Source organism: Oncorhynchus masou, unplaced genomic scaffold (assembly GCF_036934945.1).
Source record: "Oncorhynchus masou masou isolate Uvic2021 unplaced genomic scaffold, UVic_Omas_1.1 unplaced_scaffold_181, whole genome shotgun sequence".
NCBI classification, from domain to species: domain Eukaryota; kingdom Metazoa; phylum Chordata; class Actinopteri; order Salmoniformes; family Salmonidae; genus Oncorhynchus; species Oncorhynchus masou.
In genome coordinates this window covers 1,189,081-1,204,226 of record NW_027016550.1, presented here as the reverse complement: position 1 = coordinate 1,204,226, position 15,146 = coordinate 1,189,081, and the positions used below count along the sequence as shown (strand labels likewise).

Below are 15,146 nucleotides of genomic sequence, written 5' to 3'. Positions count from 1 at the left end.
CCCTCCAACCTACCCGCCTCCCCGCCTCCAACCTACCCGCCTCCCCCTCTCTAACCTACCCGCCTCCCCCTCTAACCTACCCGCCTCCCCCTCTAACCTACCCGCCTCCCCCCTCTAACCTACCCGCCTCCCCCTCTAACCTACCCGCCTCCCCCTCTAACCTACCCGCCTCCCCCCTCTAACCTACCCGCCTCCCCCCTCTAACCTACCCGCCTCCCCCTCTAACCTACCCGCCTCCCCCTCTAACCTACCCGCCTCCCCACCTCTAACCTACCCGCCTCTAACCTACCCGCCTCCCCCTCTAACCTACCCGCCTCTAACCTACCCGCCTCCCCCCCTCTAACCTACCCGCCTCCCCCCTCCAACCTACCCGCCTCTAACCTACCCGCCTACCCGCCTATAACCTACCCGCCTACCCGCCTCTAACCTACCCGCCTCTAACCTACCCGCCTCTAACCTACCCGCCTCTAACCTACCCGCCTCCCCCCTCTAACCTACCGCCTCTAACCTACCTGCCTCTAACCTACCCCCCTCTAACCTACCCGCCTCCCCCCTCTAACCTACCCGCCTCTAACCTACCCGCCTCCCCCCTCTAACCTACCCCCTCTAACCTACCCGTCTCCCCCTCTAACCTACCCCCTCTAACCTACCCGCCTCCCCCTCTAACCTACCCGCCTCTAACCTACCCGCCTCCCCCTCTAACCTACCCCCTCTAACCTACCCGTCTCCCCCTCTAACCTACCCCCTCTAACCTACCCGCCTCCCCCCTCTAACCTACCCGCCTCCCCCTCCAACCTACCCGCCTCTAACCTACCCGCCTACCCGCCTATAACCTACCCGCCTACCCGCCTCTAACCTACCCGCCTCTAACCTACCCGCCTCTAACCTACCCGCCTCTAACCTACCCGCCTCCCCCTCTAACCTACCGCCTCTAACCTACCTGCCTCTAACCTACCCCCTCTAACCTACCCGCCTCCCCCTCTAACCTACCCGCCTCTAACCTACCCGCCTCCCCCTCTAACCTACCCCCTCTAACCTACCCGTCTCCCCCTCTAACCTACCCCCTCTAACCTACCCGCCTCCCCCTCTAACCTACCCCCTCTAACCTACCCGCCTCCCCCTCTAACCTACCCCCTCTAACCTACCCGCCTCCCCCTCTAACCTACCCCCTCTAACCTACCCGCCTCCCCCTCTAACCTACCCACCTCCCCCTCTAACCTACCTGCCTCCCGCCTCTAACCTACCCGCCTCCCCCTCTAACCTACCTGCCTCTAACCTACCCGCCTCCCCCTCTAACCTACCCGCCTCCCCCCTCTAACCTACCCGCCTCCCCACCTCTAACCTACCCGCCTCTAACCTACCCGCCTCCCCCCTCTAACCTACCTGCCTCTAACCTACCCGCCTCCCCCCCTCTAACCTACCCGCCTCCCCCTCCAACCTACCCGCCTCTAACCTACCCGCCTACCCGCCTCTAACCTACCCGCCTCTAACCTACCCGCCTCTAACCTACCCGCCTCTAACCTACCCGCCTCCCCCCTCTAACCTACCGCCTCTAACCTACCTGCCTCTAACCTACCCCCTCTAACCTACCCGCCTCCCCCTCTAACCTACCCGCCTCTAACCTACCCGCCTCCCCCTCTAACCTACCCCCTCTAACCTACCCGCCTCCCCCTCTAACCTACCCCCTCTAACCTACCCGCCTCCCCCTCTAACCTACCCGCCTCCCCCTCTAACCTACCCCCTCTAACCTACCCGCCTCCCCCTCTAACCTACCCCCTCTAACCTACCCCCTCTAACCTACCCGCCTCCCCCTCTAACCTACCCGCCTCCCCCTCTAACCTACCCACCTCCCCCTCTAACCTACCCGCCTCCCCCTCTAACCTACCCGCCTCCCCCTCTAACCTACCCGCCTCCCCACCTCTAACCTACCCGCCTCCCCACCTCTAACCTACCCCCCTCTAACCTACCCGCCTCCCCCCCTCTAACCTACCCGCCTCCCCCCTCCAGCCTACCCGCCTCTAACCTACCCGCCTACCCGCCTCTAACCTACCCGCCTCTAACCTACCCGCCTCCCCCTCTAACCTACCGCCTCTAACCTACCTGCCTCTAACCTACCCCCTCTAACCTACCCGCCTCCCCCTCTAACCTACCCCCTCTAACCTACCCGCCTCCCCCTCTAACCTACCCCCTCTAACCTACCCGCCTCCCCCTCTAACCTACCCCCTCTAACCTACCCGCCTCCCCCTCTAACCTACCCCCTCTAACCTACCCGCCTCCCCCTCTAACCTACCCGCCTCCCCCTCTAACCTACCCACCTCCCCCTCTAACCTCCCCCTCTAACCTCCCCCCCTAACCTACCCGCCTCCCCCTCTAACCTACCCGCCTCCCCCTAACCTACCCGCCTCCCCCTCTAACCTACCCGCCTCCCCCTCTAACCTACCCGCCTCCCCCTCTAACCTACCCGCCTCCCCCTCTAACCTCCCCCTCTAACCTCCCCCTCTAACCTACCCGCCTCCCCCTCTAACCTACCCGCCTCCCCCTAACCTACCCGCCTCCCCCTAACCTACCCGCCTCCCCCTCTAACCTACCCGCCTCCCCCTCTAACCTACCCGCCTCCCCCCCTCTAACCTACCCGCCTCCCCCTCTAACCTACCCGCCTCCCCCTCTAACCTACCCGCCTCCCCCTCTAACCTACCCGCCTCCCCCTCTAACCTACCCGCCTCCCCCTCTAACCTACCCGCCTCCCCCTCTAACCTACCCGCCTCCCCCTAACCTACCCGCCTCCCCCTCTAACCTACCCGCCTCCCCCTCTAACCTACCCGCCTCCCCCTCTAACCTACCCGCCTCCCCCTCTAACCTCCCCCTCTAACCTCCCCCTCCAACCTACCCGCCTCCCCCTCTAACCTACCCGCCTCCCCCTCTAACCTACCCGCCTCCCCCTCTAACCTACCCGCCTCCCCCTCTAACCTACCCGCCTCCCCCTCTAACCTCCCCCTCTAACCTCCCCCCCTCTAACCTCCCCCCTCTAACCTACCCGCCTCCCCCTCTAACCTACCCGCCTCCCCCTCTAACCTACCCGCCTCCCCCTCTAACCTACCCGCCTCCCCCTCTAACCTACCCGCCTCCCCCTCTAACCTCCCCCTCTAACCTCCCCCCTCTAACCTACCCGCCTCCCCCTAACCTACCCGCCTCCCCCTAACCTACCCGCCTCCCCCTCTAACCTACCCGCCTCCCCCTCTAACCTACCCGCCTCCCCCTCTAACCTCCCCCCTCTAACCTCCCCCTCTAACCTACCCGCCTCCCCCTAACCTACCCGCCTCCCCCTCTAACCTACCCGCCTCCCCCTCTAACCTACCCGCCTCCCCCTCTAACCTACCCGCCTCCCCCTCTAACCTCCCCCTCTAACCTCCCCCTCTAACCTACCCGCCTCCCCCTCTAACCTACCCGCCTCCCCCTAACCTACCCGCCTCCCCCTAACCTACCCGCCTCCCCCTCTAACCTACCCGCCTCCCCCTCTAACCTACCCGCCTCCCCCTCTAACCTCCCCCTCTAACCTCCCCCTCGAACCTACCCGCCTCCCCCTCTAACCTACCCGCCTCCCCCTCTAACCTACCCGCCTCCCCCTCTAACCTCCCCCTCTAACCTCCCCCTCCAACCTACCCGCCTCCCCCTCTAACCTCCCCCTCTAACCTCCCCCCTCTAACCTCCCCCTCTAACCTCCCCCTCCAACCTACCCGCCTCCCCCTCTAACCTACCCGCCTCCCCCTCTAACCTCCCCCTCTAACCTCCCCCTCTAACCTCTCCCCCTCTAACCTCCCCCCTCTAACCTCCCCCCCTCTAACCTCCCCCCTCTAACCTCCCCCCCCTCTAACCTCCCCCTCTAACCTCCCCCTCTAACCTCCCCCTCCAACCTACCCGCCTCCCCCTCTAACCTCCCCCTCTAACCTCCCCCTCTAACCTCCCCCCTCTAACCTCCCCCTCTAACCTCCCCCTCTAACCTCCCCCTCCAACCTACCCGCCTCCCCCTACCCGCCTCCCCCTCTAACCTCCCCCTCTAACCTCCCCCTCTAACCTCCCCCTCTAACCTCCCCCTCTAACCTCCCCCTCTAACCTCCCCCTCTAACCTCCCCCTCCAACCTACCCGCCTCCCCCTCTAACCTACCCGCCTCCCCCTCTAACCTCCCCCTCTAACCTCCCCCCTCTAACCTCCCCCTCTAACCTCCCCCCCTCTAACCTCCCCCTCTAACCTCCCTCTAACCTCCCCCTCCAACCTACCCGCCTCCCCCTCTAACCTCCCCCCTCTAACCTCCCCCTCTAACCTCCCCCTCTAACCTCCCCCTCTAACCTCCCCCTCTAACCTCCCCCCTCTAACCTCCCCCTCTAACCTCCCCCCTCTAACCTCCCCCTCTAACTCCCCCTCTAACCTCCCCCTCTAACCTCCCCCTCTAACCTCCCCCTCCAACCTACCCGCCTCCCCCTCTAACCTCCCCCTCTAACCTCCCCCTCTAACCTCCCCCTCTAACCTCCCCCTCTAACCTCCCCCTCTAACCTCCCCCTCTAACCTCCCCCTCCAACCTACCCGCCTCCCCCTCTAACCTCCCCCTCTAACCTCCCCCTCTAACCTCCCCCTCTAACCTCCCCCCTCTAACCTCCCCCCTCTAACCTCCCCCCTCTAACCTCCCCCTCCAACCTACCCGCCTCCCCCTCTAACCTACCCGCCTCCCCCTCTAACCTCCCCCTCTAACCTCCCCCTCTAACCTCCCCCCTCTAACCTCCCCCCTCTAACCTCCCCCTCTAACCTCCCCCTCTAACCTCCCCCTCTAACCTCCCCCTCCAACCTACCCACCTCCCCCTCTAACCTCCCCCTCCAACCTACCCCCCCCCTCTAACCTCCCCCCTCTAACCTCCCCCCTCTAACCTCCCCCCTCTAACCTCCCCCCTCTAACCTCCCCCTCTAACCTACCCGCCTCCCCCTCTAACCTACCTCCCCCTCTAACCTCCCCCCTCTAACCTCCCCCTCTAACCTCCCCCCCTCTAACCTCCCCCCTCTAACCTCCCCCTCTAACCTCCCCCTCCAACCTACCCGCCTCCCCCTCTAACCTCCCCCCTCTAACCTCCCCCCTCTAACCTCCCCCTCTAACCTCCCCCCTCTAACCTCCCCCCTCTAACCTCCCCCTCTAACCTCCCCCTCCAACCTACCCGCCTCCCCCTCTAACCTCCCCCTCTAACCTCCCCCTCTAACCTCCCCCCTCTAACCTCCCCCTCTAACCTCCCCCCTCTAACCTACCCGCCTCTAACCTACCCGCCTCCCCCTCTAACCTACCCGCCTCCCCCTCTAACCTCCCCCTCTAACCCCCCCCTCTAACCTCCCCCTCTAACCTCCCCCTCTAACCTCCCCCTCTAACCTCCCCCTCCAACCTACCCGCCTCCCCCTCTAACCCCCCCTCTAACCTCCCCCTCTAACCTCCCCCCTCTAACCTCCCCCTCTAACCTCCCCCTCTAACCTCCCCCTCTAACCTCCCCCTCCAACCTACCCGCCTCCCCCTCTAACCTCCCCCTCTAACCTCCCCCCTCTAACCTCCCCCTCTAACCTCCCCCTCCAACCTACCCGCCTCCCCCTCTAACCTCCCCCTCTAACCTCCCCCTCTAACCTCCCCCCCTCTAACCTCCCCCCTCTAACCTCCCCCTCTAACCTACCCGCCTCCCCCTCTAACCTACCCGCCTCCCCCTCTAACCTACCCGCCTCCCCCTCTAACCTACCCGCCTCCCCCCCTCTAACCTACCCGCCTCCCCCTCTAACCTACCCGCCTCCCCCTCTAACCTACCCGCCTCCCCCTCTAACCTCCCCCTCTAACCTACCCGCCTCCCCCTCTAACCTCCCCCCCTCTAACCTCCCCCTCTAACCTCCCCCTCTAACCTCCCCCCTCTAACCTCCCCCTCTAACCTCCCCCTCCAACCTACCCGCCTCCCCCTCTAACCTCCCCCTCTAACCTCCCCCTCTAACCTCCCCCTCCAACCTACCCGCCTCCCCCCTCTAACCTCCCCCTCTAACCTCCCCCTCTAACCTCCCCCTCTAACCTCCCCCTCTAACCTCCCCCTCTAACCTACCCGCCTCCCCCTCTAACCTACCCGCCTCCCCCTCTAACCTACCCGCCTCCCCCTCTAACCTACCCGCCTCCCCCTCTAACCTACCCGCCTCCCCCTCTAACCTACCCACCTCCCCCTCTAACCTCCCCCTCTAACCTACCCGCCTCCCCCTCTAACCTACCCACCTCCCCCTCTAACCTCCCCCTCTAACCTCCCCCTCTAACCTACCCACCTCCCCCTCTAACCTCCCCCTCTAACCTCCCCCTCTAACCTCCCCCTCTAACCTACCCGCCGTCACAGCACTTGAAAAAAGGAAGACCTGACTGAAGACTTAGGCGGCACCTTGTAAAATAAATATCATTTGACTTTGTTACAGTTCATATAAGATGTCAATCACGTGACTGGGCAGGGGGCGCAGCCGTTGGTGGATGTCAATCACATGACTGGGCAGGGGGCGCAGCCGTTGGTGAATGTCAATCACATGACTGGGCAGGGGGCGCAGCCGTTGGTGGATGTCAATCACATGACTGGGCAGGGGGAGCAGCCGTTGGTGGATGTCAATCACATGACTGGGCAGGGGGCGCAGCCGTTGGTGGATGTCAATCACGTGACTGGGCAGGGGGCGCAGCCGTTGGTGGATGTCAATCACATGACTGGGCAGGGGGCGCAGCCGTTGGTGGATGTCAATCACATGACTGGGCAGGGGGAGCAGCCGTTGGTGGATGTCAATCACATGACTGGGCAGGGGGCGCAGCCGTTGGTGGATGTCAATCACGTGACTGGGCAGGGGGCATAGGCCCACCCACTGGAGAGGCAGGCCCAGCCAATCAGAATGAGGTTTTTCTCCACAAAGGGGCAGAGAAATACTCCTCAGCAGCCCCCCCCCCTCTCAGCAGCCCCCCCCTCTCAGTAACACGTGGTCTGCGGTTGTGAGGACGTACTGCCAAATTCTCTAAAAAAATAAGTTGGAGGTGGTTTATGGTGGAGAAATTAACATTCAATTCTCTGGCAACAGCTCTGGTGGACATTCCTACAGGTAGCATGCCAATTTGTGCGCTCCCTCAAAACTTGAGACATCTGTCGCATTGTGTTGTGGGACAAAACTGCACATTTTTAAAGTGGTCTTTTATTGTCCCCAGCACAAGGTGCAGCTGTGTAATGATCGTGCGGTTTAATCGGCTTCTTGATATGCCACACCTGTCAGGTGGATGGGTTATCTTGGCAAAGGAGAAATGCTCACTAACAGGGAGGTGAACACATTTGAGAAAAACATCTTGAGAGGAATAAGCTTTTTTTTTTGTGTGTATAGAAAATTGCGATCTTTTTATTTCAGCCCATGAAACCAAAAGGTTTGCCTTTTTATATTGTTTCCTCTCACGACCACCTCGAACCTACCCGCCTCCCACCTCGAACCTACCCGCCTCCCACCTCGAACCTACCCGCCTCCCACCTCGAACCTACCCGCCTCCCACCTCGAACCTACCCGCCTCCCACCTCGAACCTACCCGCCTCCCACCTCGAACCTACCCGCCTCCCACCTCGAACCTACCCGCCTCCCACCTCTAACCTACCCGCCTCCCACCTCTAACCTCTACGAGCCAGAATGCTGAGTAACATGCTACTTTGTCTGTTTGTGTGGTTGGTCCTTTTGCAGGTAGGAATGTGAGACAAAATATCCACAGATTAGTGTCATCAAACTAACCTTTCAGTACGCCAGGTCTCGATATCGTTTATTTTTATTTGTTCAGTTCTGTTGCAATTCAAAACACCTTCCACCACCCGGCAGAGCCTTAACCGAATGGGAAACACTTCCACCACCCGGCAGAGCCTTAACCGAATGGAAAACACTTCCACCACCTGGCAGAGCCTGAACCGAATGGGAAACACTTCCACCACCTGGCAGAGCCTTAACCGAATGGGAAACACTTCCACCACCTGGCAGAGCCTTAACCGAATGGAAAACACTTCCACCACCTGGCAGAGCCTTAACCGAATGGAAAACACTTCCACCACCCGGCAGAGCCTTAACCGACTGGAAAACACTTCCACCACCTGGCAGAGCCTGAACCGAATGGGAAACACTTCCACCACCCGGCAGAGCCTGAACCGAATGGGAAACACTTCCACCACCCGGCAGAGCCTTAACCGAATGGAAAACACTTCCACCACCCGGCAGAGCCTGAACCGAATGGGAAACACTTCCACCACCCGGCAGAGCCTTAACCGAATGGAAAACACTTCCACCACCTGGCAGAGCCTTAACCGAATGGAAAACACTTCCACCACCTGGCAGAGCCTTAACCGACTGGAAAACACTTCCACCACCTGGAAGAGCCTTAACCGAATGGGAAACACTTCCACCACCTGGCAGAGCCTTAACCAAATGGAAAACACTTCCACCACCCGGCAGAGCCTTAACCGAATGGAAAACACTTCCACCACCCGGCAGAGCCTTAACCGAATGGAAAACACTTCCACCACCTGGCAGAGCCTTAACCGAATGGAAAACACTTCCACCACCCGGCAGAGCCTTAACTGACTGGAAAACACTTCCACCACCTGGCAGAGCCTTAACCGACTGGAAAACACTTCCACCACCTGGCAGAGCCTTAACCGACTGGAAAACACTTCCACCACCTGGCAGAGCCTTAACCGAATGGAAAACACTTCCACCACCTGGCAGAGCCTTAACCGAATGGAAAACACTTCCACCACCTGGCAGAGCCTTAACCGAATGGAAAACACTTCCACCACCCGGCAGAGCCTTAACCGAATGGGAAACACTTCCACCACCCGGCAGAGCCTTAACCGAATGGAAAACACTTCCACCACCTGGCAGAGCCTTAACCGAATGGAAAACACTTCCACCACCTGGCAGAGCCTTAACCGACTGGAAAACACTTCCACCACCTGGAAGAGCCTTAATCGAATGGAAAACACTTCCACCACCCGGCAGAGCCTTAACCGAATGGGAAACACTTCCACCACCCGGCAGAGCCTTAACCGAATGGGAAACACTTCCACCACCCGGCAGAGCCTTAACCGAATGGAAAACACTTCCACCACCTGGCAGAGCCTTAACCGAATGGAAAACACTTCCAGTTGATTGTGAGGAAATGTGCTTCATTGAAAGACATTGATTTATTTGTTTACATGTTGTGCGTCACGTGCGATGTGTCAACAGATTGAAAACAGAAGCGACAGAATCTTGTAGAGATGACAGAGACTTCTCCAGACTGGTAACCATGGAGTAACCATGGTAACAGTCTCTTTAGGCAACCAACACCTGTGTGTGAGCTAACTGGGGAGGAAGTGTAGTTTGTTAACTGGACACACACAGCTTGTTGAACGGCTACAGTCAGACACTCAGCTTGTTGACCGGCGACAGTCACACACACAGCTTGTTGACCTGCTACAGTCAGACACACACACACACACACACACACACAGCTTGTTGACCTGCTACATTCAGACACACACACACAGCTTGTTGACCTGCTACATTCAGACACACACACACAGCTTGTTGAACTGCTACAGTCAGACACACACACAGCTTGTTGACCTGCTCGTCGGAGACACACAGCTTGTTGAACTGCTCCAGTCAGACACACAGCTCATTGACCTGCTACAGTCAGACACACAGCTCATTGGCCTGCTACAGTCACACACACAGCTTGTTGACCTGCTACAGTCACACACACAGCTTGTTGACCTGCTACAGTCAGACACACACAGCTTGTTGACCTGCTACAGTCAGAGACACACAGCTTGTTGACCTGCTACAGTCAGACACACACAGCTTGTTGACCTGCTACAGTCACACACACAGCTTGTTGACCTGCTACAGTCACACACACACACACAGCTTGTTGACCTGCTACAGTCAGACACACACAGCTTGTTGACCTGCTACAGTCAGACACACACAGCTTGTTGACCTGCTACAGTCACACACACAGCTTGTTGACCTGCTCCAGTCAGACACACACACAGCTTGTTGACCTGCTACAGTCAGACACACACAGCTTGTTGACCTGCTACAGTCAGACACACACAGCTTGTTGACCTGCTACAGTCAGAGACACACAGCTTGTTGACCTGCTACAGTCAGACACACACACAGCTTGTTGACCTGCTACAGTCAGACACACACACAGCTTGTTGACCTGCTACAGTCAGACACACACACAGCTTGTTGACCTGCTACAGTCAGACACACACACAGCTTGTTGACCTGCTACAGTCAGACACACACACAGCTTGTTGACCTGCTACAGTCAGACACACACAGCTTGTTGACCTGCTACAGTCAGACACACACAGCTTGTTGACCTGCTACAGTCAGACACACACAGCTTGTTGAAATGCTACAGTCAGAGAGACACACAGCTTGTTGACCTGCTACAGTCAGACACACAGCTTATTGACCTGCTACATTCAGACACACACAGCTTATTGACTTGCTACAGTCACACACACACAGCTTGTTGAACTGCTCGTCGGAGACACACAGCTTGTTGGTCTGTTAACCTGCTACAGTCAGAGAGACACAGCTTGTTGAACTGCTCCAGTCGACACACGGCTTGTTGACCTGCTACAGTCAGAGACACACAGCTTATTGACCTGCTACAGTAAGACACACAGCTTGTTGAACTGCTCCAGTCACACACACAGTTTGTTGGTCTGTTAACCTGCTACAGTCAGACACACACAGCTTGTTGACCTGCTCGTCGGAGACACATAGCTTGTTGGTCTGTTAACCTGCTACAGTCAGAGAGACACACAGCTTGTTGAACTGCTCCAGTCAGACACACAGCTCATTGACCTGCTACAGTCACACACACAGCTCATTGACCTGCTACAGTCACACACACAGCTTGTTGACCTGCTACAGTCAGAGACACACAGCTTGTTGACCTGCTACAGTCAGACACACACAGCTTGTTGACCTGCTACAGTCAGACACACACAGCTTGTTGACCTGCTACAGTCAGACACACACAGCTTGTTGACCTGCTACAGTCAGACACACACACACAGCTTGTTGACCTGCTACAGTCAGAGACACACACAGCTTGTTGACCTGCTACAGTCAGAGACACACACAGCTTGTTGACCTGCTACAGTCAGAGACACACACAGCTTGTTGAACTGCTACAGTCAGACACACACAGCTTGTTGACCTGCTACAGTCACACACACACACAGCTTGTTGACCTGCTACAGTCACACACACAGCTTGTTGACCTGCTACAGTCAGAGAGACACAGCTTGTTGAACTGCTCCAGTCAGACACACACACAGCTTGTTGACCTGCTACAGTCACACACACAGCTTGTTGACCTGCTACAGTCAGAGACACACAGCTCATTGACCTGCTACAGTCACACACACAGCTTGTTGACCTGCTACAGTCAGAGACACACAGCTTGTTGACCTGCTACAGTCAGACACACACAGCTTGTTGACCTGCTACAGTCAGACACACACAGCTTGTTGACCTGCTACAGTCAGACACACACACAGCTTGTTGACCTGCTACAGTCAGACACACACACAGCTTGTTGACCTGCTACAGTCACACACACACACAGCTTGTTGACCTGCTACAGTCAGAGACACACACAGCTTGTTGACCTGCTACAGTCAGAGACACACAGCTTGTTGAACTGCTACAGTCACACACACACACAGCTTGTTGACCTGCTACAGTCACACACACAGCTTGTTGACCTGCTACAGTCAGAGACACACACAGCTTGTTGAACTGCTACAGTCAGAGAGACACACAGCTTGTTGACCTGCTACAGTCAGACACACACAGCTTATTGACCTGCTACATTCAGACACACACAGCTTGTTGACTTGCTACAGTCACACCCTCACAGCTTGTTGAACTGCTCGTCGGAGACACACAGCTTGTTGGTCTGTTAACCTGCTACAGTCAGAGACACACAGCTTGTTGAACTGCTCCAGTCGACACACGGCTTGTTGACCTGCTACAGTCACACACACAGCTTGTTGAACTGCTCCAGTCACACACACAGTTTGTTGGTCTGTTAACCTGCTACAGTCAGACACACACAGCTTGTTGACCTGCTACAGTCAGACACACACAGCTTGTTGAACTGCTCGTCGGAGACACACAGCTTGTTGGTCTGTTAACCTGCTACAGTCAGAGACACACAGCTTGTTGAACTGCTCCAGTCGACACACGGCTTGTTGACCTGCTACAGTCACACACACAGCTTGTTGAACTGCTCCAGTCACACACACAGTTTGTTGGTCTGTTAACCTGCTACAGTCAGACACACACAGCTTGTTGACCTGCTACAGTCAGACACACACAGCTTGTTGAACTGCTCGTCGGAGACACACAGCTTGTTGGTCTGTTAACCTGCTACAGTCAGAGACACACAGCTTGTTGACCTGCTACAGTCACACACACAGCTTGTTGACCTGCTACAGTCACACACACAGCTTGTTGACCTGCTACAGTCAGAGACACACAGCTTATTGACCTGCTACAGTCAGACACACAGCTTGTTGAACTGCTCCAGTCACACACAGTTTGTTGGTCTGTTAACCTGCTACAGTCAGACACACAGCTTGTTGAACTGCTACAGTCGGAGACACAGCTTGTTGAACTGCTCCAGTCAGAGACACACAGCTTGTTGAACTGCTCCAGTCCGAGACACACAGCTTGTTGAACTGCTCCAGTCCGAGACACACAGCTTGTTGAACTGCTCCAGTCCGAGACACACAGCTTGTTGAACTGCTCCAGTCCGAGACACACAGCTTGTTGAACTGCTCCAGTCCGAGACACACAGCTTGTTGAACTGCTCCAGTCCGAGACACACAGCTTGTTGAACTGCTCCAGTCCGAGACACACAGCTTGTTGAACTGCTCCAGTCCGAGACACACAGCTTGTTGAACTGCTCCAGTCCGAGACACACAGCTTGTTGAACTGCTCCAGTCCGAGACACACAGCTTGTTGAACTGCTCCAGTCCGAGACACACAGCTTGTTGAACTGCTCCAGTCCGAGACACACAGCTTGTTGAACTGCTCCAGTCACAGCTTGTTGAACTGCTCCAGTCACAGCTTGTTGAACTGCTCCAGTCACAGCTTGTTGAACTGCTCCAGTCACAGCTTGTTGAACTGCTCCAGTCACAGCTTGTTGAACTGCTCCAGTCACAGCTTGTTGAACTGCTCCAGTCACAGCTTGTTGAACTGCTCCAGTCACAGCTTGTTGAACTGCTCCAGTCACAGCTTGTTGAACTGCTCCAGTCAGACACACAGCTCATTGACCTGCTACAGTCACACACACAGCTTGTTGACCTGCTACAGTCAGAGACACACAGCTTGTTGACCTGCTACAGTCAGAGACACACAGCTTGTTGACCTGCTACAGTCAGAGACACACAGCTTGTTGACCTGCTACAGTCAGACACACACAGCTTGTTGACCTGCTACAGTCAGACACACACAGCTTGTTGACCTGCTACAGTCAGACACACACACAGCTTGTTGACCTGCTACAGTCACACACACAGCTTGTTGACCTGCTACAGTCACACACACAGCTTGTTGACCTGCTACAGTCAGAGACACACACAGCTTGTTGACCTGCTACAGTCAGAGACACACACAGCTTGTTGAACTGCTACAGTCAGACACACAGCTTGTTGACCTGCTACAGTCAGAGATACACAGCTTGTTGAACTGCTACAGTCAGACACACACAGCTTGTTGACCTGCTACAGTCACACACACACACAGCTTGTTGACCTGCTACAGTCACACACACAGCTTGTTGACCTGCTACAGTCAGAGAGACACAGCTTGTTGAACTGCTCCAGTCAGACACACACACAGCTTGTTGACCTGCTACAGTCACACACACAGCTTGTTGACCTGCTACAGTCAGAGACACACAGCTCATTGACCTGCTACAGTCACACACACAGCTTGTTGACCTGCTACAGTCAGAGACACACAGCTTGTTGACCTGCTACAGTCAGAGACACACAGCTTGTTGACCTGCTACAGTCAGAGACACACAGCTTGTTGACCTGCTACAGTCAGACACACACACAGCTTGTTGACCTGCTACAGTCAGACACACACACAGCTTGTTGACCTGCTACAGTCAGACACACACACAGCTTGTTGACCTGCTACAGTCACACACAGCTTGTTGACCTGCTACAGTCAGAGACACACAGCTTGTTGACCTGCTACAGTCAGACACACACAGCTTGTTGACCTGCTACAGTCACACACACACACAGCTTGTTGACCTGCTACAGTCAGAGAGACACAGCTTGTTGAACTGCTCCAGTCAGACACACAGCTCATTGACCTGCTACAGTCACACACACACACAGCTTGTTGACCTGCTACAGTCACACACACAGCTTGTTGACCTGCTACAGTCAGAGACACACACAGCTTGTTGACCTGCTACAGTCAGAGACACACACAGCTTGTTGAACTGCTACAGTCAGACACACAGCTTGTTGACCTGCTACAGTCAGAGACACACACAGCTTGTTGAACTGCTACAGTCAGAGACACACACAGCTTGTTGACCTGCTACAGTCAGACACACACAGCTTATTGACCTGCTACATTCAGACACACACAGCTTATTGACTTGCTACAGTCACACACACACAGCTTGTTGAACTGCTCGTCGGAGACACACAGCTTGTTGGTCTGTTAACCTGCTACAGTCAGAGACACACAGCTTGTTGAACTGCTCCAGTCGACACACGGCTTGTTGACCTGCTACAGTCAGAGACACACAGCTTATTGACCTGCTACAGTAAGACACACAGCTTGTTGAACTGCTCCAGTCACACACACAGTTTGTTGGTCTGTTAACCTGCTACAGTCAGACACACACAGCTTGTTGACCTGCTACAGTCAGACACACACAGCTTGTTGAACTGCTCGTCGGAGACACATAGCTTGTTGGTCTGTTAACCTGCTACAGTCAGAGACACACAGCTTGTTGAACTGCTCCAGTCGACACACGGCTTGTTGACCTGCT

The 15,146-nt window shown here is 56.4% G+C and overlaps 1 protein-coding gene across 1 annotated transcript in view; it reads left to right on the top strand.

The window, feature by feature from the left end:
• fscn1a (fascin actin-bundling protein 1a) overlaps window positions 1-15,146 on the top strand; it is a 31,260-nt gene that overhangs the window by 1,408 nt on the left and 14,706 nt on the right. The window lies entirely within an intron of this gene.